Here is an 8,775-nt window from a genome sequence, read left to right as displayed (position 1 = left end):
ATTTAAATGATGGCAATCAATAAAACACAATTGTTGTATTTTGTCATTTAAAATTTTTTTAGCCTTTCACTGTTTTGGTTTTATTATAATTTCTTTCGTTGACGTTTGTCTTTCATTCGACACTTAATTACTGGAAATATTCCAGTAAGAACAGAATCTGTGTTGTCTGTTTTCGCATTCAAATCCAGAAACACTTTTTTCTCGCAAATCGAGAAACGGTGGAATTTTTTGTTTCACAATTCATGTGAGAAGTTTTCCGATGCGAGAAATACAAAAACGAGCTACAGATCACCTATGTATATGTGGTATTTTTCTACTTCTTTTTCCTCCTTTTTTAATGGATATAATTATAACAAACGTTGAGCAGATGAAAGGAAATAGATAAATATTCATGTATGTTTTGGTTCTATCAACAGAAAGTCAGTTGAAAAAGAAGAATTTCGGTTGAAGTAACCAAACTTTTGTTACCCATTCTAAAAATGTGTAGCACTAACTGTAAAATTCGGTCACTAAGGTAGAATCATTCGATTTGTTACAAATTCGGTTGATATTACGAATCTATTTTCTCTGTGTATAGTCGTGAATAGTTATATTCGCGTACTTGGCAATTTGTAATAATTTGTGCATATTATAATTATCACTGGAAGTTACGGGATTCCGTTCGTTTACTTTTAAAAACGAGAGAGCAAGAGAGTGGTAAAAGTGACAGTTCGTTGATAGAGAACATGATATTTTTTACTAGAGATTTTTTGTCCAATAAAAAATACATATTGTTGCAAATGCAAACAAAACTAAAATGTTTAAAATTAATAAAATTTACAAGTTTTGCAAAGAAAGGAATTAAAATAACACAAAACAAACGTTTTAAATTGATTTATAATAAAATACAACATATTTTTACAAATTGTTGTTTGCGTAGCTTTTTTGGTTATTTTTCAGATTGGGAGTAATTTCTTTTTCTCTCTAAAATAAAGTACCTGGATATTTTTTACTGGAAAGTACGCGAACACACCTAATGTTTTTAAAATCTCATAATTAAGACATTATCTGCAAAATGCAAATTTTGTATATGAAAGCCATTGAAATTTTCAAATAATCTTTTGCGATAACTTCGGATAAGATGAATATTTTGATAATTGAATATATTTCAATATGTTTAATAAGAAACAAAACTTTAATTTTAACCAATTTTATTTATTGGAAAATTAGGACAAGCAAAAAGTTTATGTAGTTTATATTTATGCAAGGTTCTAATGGCTAGTTTAAAATGACTCCAGAATATGATCTGTCTAAATTTCGTGTAGAAGAGTAAGAATAGGATAGTCGCAAAATGTGGTCGGCATCATAGCCACAACAAGACTGCGAATAAAATCAATTATTTACTTGTAAAAACAACACTATTTTTGATATGTTATTATTATCCATGTCCTTTTTATGCCGACCACTGGCCTAAAAGTTATTTGTAAGATATGGATGAATATTAGAAAATCGTATGACTCTTAATTTAAAATTTTTTTCAAAAAACAGTCGTATTAGATCAAGAGTGCATTTGTATGTAAACAACGCTAACAGCTGTCGTTTTACTTCACACGGATCGGATTCGTTAATCTTATAGTCTAAACCGCAATGCCGTATAATCGCGGATTAAGGTATCCACAATCGCGAATTTTAATCCGAAAAATAATCGCGCCGTAACTCGAACTCTGTTAAAGGTATACAAAAATGCACTTAAGCCAAAATGTGGAATATTTTAAGCTTCGCAAAATAGTAATAACTAGTAAGCCAGTACCACGTTAATCGCCTCTGTTCTGTAATTCAAGTCTTTTTCAAAAACGAGTGATTTTCTACCACTAATAAACGAAAATTTGTAAATCGCTCGGTTTAGTACATTAAAACAGAATTACTCTAAAGTGAAATGAGAACAGCAACATTTTTGGATTAGTTTTAAATACGAAAAATTTACTAGTAATCGGGTTGTAGAATAGAATAGAAATTATAAATTTTATAGGAAAATCATTATTTGATATAAATTTAGATTAAATTAAACCACTACTGGAATTAGGTTTTTTATAATTTTCAAATACATGCAATTTATTAACATCCTGCTTCCGTCCTACTAGCTGTTGCAAATAGTTGTAAAAGTCATTAAAGGCGTTTGCATATTGTTAGTTATTGTTACTAAAACCGAAAGTTATTTGGATTATCATCATAAACATTAACATCATTTCAATTCATATTGATTTTGGAAAATCCCAATTTTATATCAAAGAAACAAAATCTAACATCAAACAAACTTATATCGAATGCTATTTAATTAGTAAATACCTTCAACGAGCCTACCTAACTAGAACATTATTCGAATACGCTCAAACACATCTCTACAACGTACAGGTAATTGAAAATAGAGATGTGCCAAAAACTCAAAAACATATGTGATCATAAAATACTACAGCAACACAAAGAAAGAGATTAACAGGAATATTTTAGTGGTATTATAAAACGATTTTGAAATTCGCGGAAAATAATCGCTAATACAGGTAGATTAAATTTTTAAATTCATAATATTTTAGGAAAATCCATAATTGTATATGAAAGAATCCGGCATAAAAGTATAAAAACTTAAAATTTTATTAGTGTGATTTTATGACGACCACGTATGTGAAAAACACACGTGTTCAATAGATGATAGCATAAGTAAAATGAATATCTGCAGTAGATCCTTATGTTTTATTTTCTAATCAGGTACTTAGACTTGTGTGGAAAATATTTCAGTATTCGCTGTGTACATTTTGTTTTGCATATTTAATAATAATTCTTATTAAATTTATTTTACTACAAAAACATTAGTTCTTGGGTTGCCAAATGTGACTGGTTTTCACAATCCCGTGATTCGGGATTATTGGAATGTAATGGCCAGGAATGAAAAAGTAAAGTAAAATTAAACAGAAAAGATATCTGTTGTACGTTGGGGTTATCAGGAGTATGTAGGTAGCGCTGCTATTATGGCGTATGCTGGGCTGAGGCTCGCCGGACCCCAAGTGTCATTAAGGGTTAATTTCCATTTTTTAGCTGTTATTATAAATACTAGACTTCAGAAATTCTTGGAGAAATTCCAAATATTGAACAATTTGACGTTTGACCTTCCCGATTTAAGTGTTAACGTTTTCCGTTTTTTAGTAAAAATTTCAGACTTTATTTAAAATTATCTGTACTATAATATTATAAATAGGTTTTACTTAAAATTCATCACAGTAAGGAAATTGGGTTAATTCGCCAAAATATGGCCAAAAAATTAGTTTTTCTCGAAAATCGCAAAATTTAAATCGCAGGTACGGAAAAACTATGGGAGGTATTGTCATACTTTTTTCATATTTTTATTCCCTATTATATTCTTAATATATCCCAATGTAATGATAAAAACAATTCTGAAATTTGTTTAACAAAATCTTTAAAAATTTGAAAATGGAGTTTTGAAACGTTAAAAAATTAAATTTTTTTGGTCATACGTATGCTTACCAGCGAATAGGTTAACGGTATCCTACGAACACAAAAACTCATATACAAGTAAAGAAGGATATATTTTAAGTAAAATTGTGCTTTTATTTTAATATTTCTCAAAATATGTTAATTTTGTTCCTACATTTCTTGTTCTAGTGGCCTGAGACACGTTAATGGCCTGGGGAATTTTTAATAACTTTAACATTTTTTAACCAATTTTTGTCATTTATATCTCATTACAATGACAATTACGTACAGATTTTGATTCTTTTATATTAAATTGCAAAGGTAATTATTAAACGGCAACATTTTTAGAAAAACTGGTTCGTTCTCAGGAACTTTATCCCTCGAAAGGCACGCCAATTTTTAACCGATCGGGCTCAAACTTTTTTCAAATAAAACCTCACACAAAACTACCCTTCGTTTTTGAAAAATCGAAAATAAAAAAATTACTAACGAAGAAAAAGTTATAAAGGCAGTGATTTTTTCAAAACACCAAAGTTCGGGCCGGTAGCGACCCTTAACCTAAACCTTAATAAACAAAATTTTGCGTAATTTATTCACGTTACTTAATATATATTCCGGTTGTCACATAACAAAATACAAAGTTTTTGGTTTATGAACCAGCCTATTCTACAATTTGGCATCATTTTTAATTTTTCATATAACAGAGATACCCCTCATTGGGATCTCGAGGCTCCGCCCCACCTTAGTGTTTAAAGTCCAAATTCAAAACATAGATGGTTTCAAAAAAACCATATATCCTAACAACTAAAATTCAAATTGAGTTATGATGTCAGAAAATACCAAACTAATATCATTTGTCAAATAATTAGCATAAAATGTAAATCTATTTTATATATTTTTTTTATTAGCAAACGATTCTTTTGTCTTTAATAACATAATATTTAAGAAACATTCCCAAAGCCGAAAATAACCGAATTTTGTCGGTTTTTTTTTTGGAAACTCTATCATACAACACCAACTTGAGAAACATCTCGTCTAATATTATTCATCAAAAAACTATTATTCATCAAGAATAAATCTAATAACTTATAATTACTGAATATTATAATCATCTGTGAATATTACTTAAAGTCTGCATGATTTACAAGTAGTCTAATAATGTCATACTTTTAGCTGATGTAAAAATACTAGGGTATTCAATTAATCGGGTTTCTGGTTTAATCGGTTAATCGGGGTTTAGATTTAATCGGTAAATTTTAAATTATTCGATTAACCGAATAATTTGTATTTTAATTTTATATTGAAAGGAAAAACAAAAAGCATTTTGTTAATAAAAAGAACAAAAACATAAAAACCAAACAAAACATAACATAACAATTCAACAAAACAATAAACAAAAAATAGGGAATCTTCTGAAATAATCTTTTAAAAAAGAATACTATTTAAACGATTAAAGTTTTAATAAAACTTGGCTTGACAAAATTCTCTCACTGATTGTAGATGTTGAAGAAATCAAAAGTAAGGCATGATCAAGAATATCCAATTTATCAGCATATAAAATAACACTGTCCAACAAATTGAGTCTTTTTGATTGGAACAGAATAGTGACCCCATAATTCTGAAAGAGCATGTTGAGTAGATCATATTTGTAGAATAAACTTATAGTCCAGCTGGTCTGAATTTTTTTTATACTAACTGAAAAAAATGTTGTAAGTTATTATCTGAGAGAATTCTGATGGTCAGAGTTATATTATGGAATTTTATAGGGATCATTTCTGTGGAAGATCTTAACCCTCCAGCTACTCCCCTTAGGGTTAAATTTGACCCTTTTTCGAGAAAATCAAAAAAAGTCCTTTCAAAAAGGACATTTTTATTTTAAATATGTTCTGATAAGAGACTCGTTTCAGTGTCTTCAGTTTCGTCTATTACCATGTCGTCCTCCGACTCATTAGCACAAAGTTCATCATAGAAACATTCTAGAAAAAGGTCATTTCCAAATTCCTTAGTTTCAGTTTTCGTACTATACTTCAAAAAACTATTGCTAGAAGGAAATGTTCACGAGTTAAGAAATAAAATGTGTGCGTTTAACTTCGCTATACCAAAGGATTTTTTATGTACATGGTTTACCAATACACACCCGGGTGACACTACACTTCTACAAATATATGCGACGAACGAAATTTTAAAAAATTTAAAATACCTTATAAAAAGTTTAAAATGTTTCTATTAAATTCTATAGAACTATAAAATTTGTTCAGTGAGTATAAATTTCATTTAAATTGAAACATAATTAAAAAAAATATTAAACCAATAAAAACAAAGTGGCCCGGGTGGGTATTGGTAAAGCGAAGGTTAAAACTATATTTCTATATAAAGTGCAAAAAAAGATAAATTTCGGTTAATCGACACAACTTAATCGGTTTATTTGTTATTTGAAAATCGTCAATTTCAAATTGTTCGAACAGTTACCGACCAACGTTAATCGATTGAATACCCTAATAAATGCTTAATTGTTAGGCATTTACTAGGGTATTCATTCGACTAATGATCGTTCGATTAATCGAATAATTTTTTACGAATAATTATTCGAACAATTTAAAAATGGCCATTTTCGAATAACGAATAATTCGAACAATTTTATTTAGAATAATCGAATAAAACGAATAAATGTTCATATAAATTTAAATTTATTAAATTGCTTAATATTTTTCATAATTCCAAATTTAAATAAGTAATAATGACTCACAAAAATTGTATTGTTTCTGAAATTCGACAAATAACTAAAGACAAAGGGACTTTCGATCACTGTAGATGAGTGTTCCGATAGCTCCTTCTATAAATATATAAATATTACTGCAAGAAGTTTTTAACTTAGGACTTTAACCAATCAAAATAAAAGGTACGGAATAAAACATTTGTTTTTTAGCTGGCGAAATATTAGAAGAATCGCAATTAATAATCAAAATATTAACTTAGATTAAAGTGGAGTTGAATGTGATTTTGAAACGGTCGTCGAAAGTGATATTGAGGATGACATTTATAATGATTACATTGAAATAGATGAAGGCCATGATCTTAAAATATATGTATAAGTGTATATAAGTTGCAAAATATTTACTAAATCGAATGATAAACACAAATATTGCAAACTAACGTTTTGTTGCAAGAAAAGCATGGAGTTCGTCTTATACATGATTTTGAACATCGTTGAACATCTTTGTCTAACATGGTAATAAACTTTTTGCGTATTTGTAAATGCGTCAATCATGCATTTGACAATGATATCAAACTTTGGAGAGATTCCATTTATTGTTTAATTCCCCAAGACCACTTTATTAAGCAAAGATTCGGCAACGTTGATAGAGCTTGATGTATAATACAATTTGTTATAAATAATTTAGAAATAGTGAAAAATTAATTTACTAAAGAATTAGTTACTCAATTTAAAACACGAATTACTGAACGACACAAAAAAGTTCTTAACACGTTTATATTGTATTTGAATTCAGGATCATGTCCAACTAGCTCAAAGTTTTTAAAGCATAGATTCAAAACAGAAACTAAAGGGTTTGCTAGTCAATTGTTTTGTAGACAGTTCGGGAGTTAATCTGATCAGAATATTTCTGTTGAAAATTTAATGATGGACTTTGTTTTCGAATGTTTTTTAACATTATTAATACCTGAATTGTTAACTTTAACGTTATCTTTTGTTTTTCTTTAACAATAAAATATTAAAAAACCGACATCAAAACTTCATTCTTTACTTTTTTTAAAAAATTTAAATTATTCGAATAATTCGATTAATTTTAAATGTGTGATCGAATTATTCGAACAAGTTAAAATCTCTTATTCGAATTATTCGTTTTATTCGAACAAGAGCAAAATCGAATAATTCGAATACCCTAGCATTTACACAACCTCACCTAAAATGCAAAACAACGTATCATCAAAAAATTCGAAATTTATTTTTTGCATATGTGTATAAAATTTTAATCTTTTACTATCAAAAATAACCATATCATCAATTGCACGATAATTAATAAATTACCTTGTTATAGGTAGTTTCCTAATATTTTTTAAATAAATTTGTTGCAATTATGAAAATTTAATGAAGTAACTTTTTTTGTTTAAATAAGTAGTTGTTAGTAATTGTAATAAAAAAACACAAAGAATATAAAAATAAATATAAGTACTTTTATTTAAAATAAAAAAAAACATATTTTTATTTTTTCATATAAATCTATATTGAAGATAAGTTATTTTGGTTTTATATGTAAGACACATAGCATAAAGTGTACTTTGAAAAAATAACTTTTTTTTTTTATAAAATATATTTCTAGTGCCATTCTAATTCAGATTTAAAAATTTTGTTTCAATATCTCAAGTAGTCTTCATTTTTGTCTTCGTTTTTTTCTTCCCCTATAAACTTCTGAAAAGTGATGTTACGTTATTTTTCATTTTAGGTGACAATAAGCACTTAGTAAATGCTCTCACATCAAAGCGTCTGTGGTAAGTACTTGCCATCAATGACATCTCCGTGTTAAAATAATGAGTTAAAGTGCTACAGTGTAAGTAGTGAAGAATTAGCATTACATTAGCATTTTAACTCATTACTTTGTAATGAAAGTTTTTGCTGGGTAACTACATGAATAAACAAATTTATTAAAACAACTCCCATTCAACCATTGTAAACGAAAACATTTTTTTTTTTAATTTATTAAACCTCATTAAGTCAACAACGATTATACAAATCAAGAACAACAATAATTGAAAAAAATAAACTAGATTTTAGATTCCCTAAAAATGTAAAAATATCACAATGTCAATTAGAATTTGTATTATTTGTTTTATAATTAGGAAAAACGCAAAACATTCTTAAAATATATTTAACAATGCATTTTGTTTAGAATAATCGAATATCAGGGGTTCATTTTAATGTTAGTACAAGATGTTTTACAATAATTAATAGTGCCAACCAGCAATAACTTCAAAATAATTAACACCACTAAGATGACAAAGATTGGATTCTTCACAGGTTCCCTCTTCGTTTTTTAGAGAAGATTTCAAAAAGGGAACAAAGAATTCATTTTGCCCCTTTTATGGAAAAGAGAATTAGGTGTATTAAGAAATATCTTTTATTTTGAAAAATACTCACAATGAATATTTATTGTTTAAATGTTTACTCTACGATCAAAAACACTTTCAAATCATAACGATACTACGTTTTTAATAAGAGTTACATTTTACATTTAGTTGGTATGACAGTCTAAAGATTTTCTCAATTAAGTTGCATATCATTGTCTGGCTACC

The sequence above is a fragment of the Calliphora vicina genome, chromosome 1 (assembly GCF_958450345.1).
Source record: "Calliphora vicina chromosome 1, idCalVici1.1, whole genome shotgun sequence".
Taxonomy (NCBI): Eukaryota; Metazoa; Arthropoda; class Insecta; order Diptera; family Calliphoridae; genus Calliphora; species Calliphora vicina.
The sequence above is the reverse complement of the archived record's forward strand: the minus strand, read 5'-3'. Positions refer to the sequence as shown.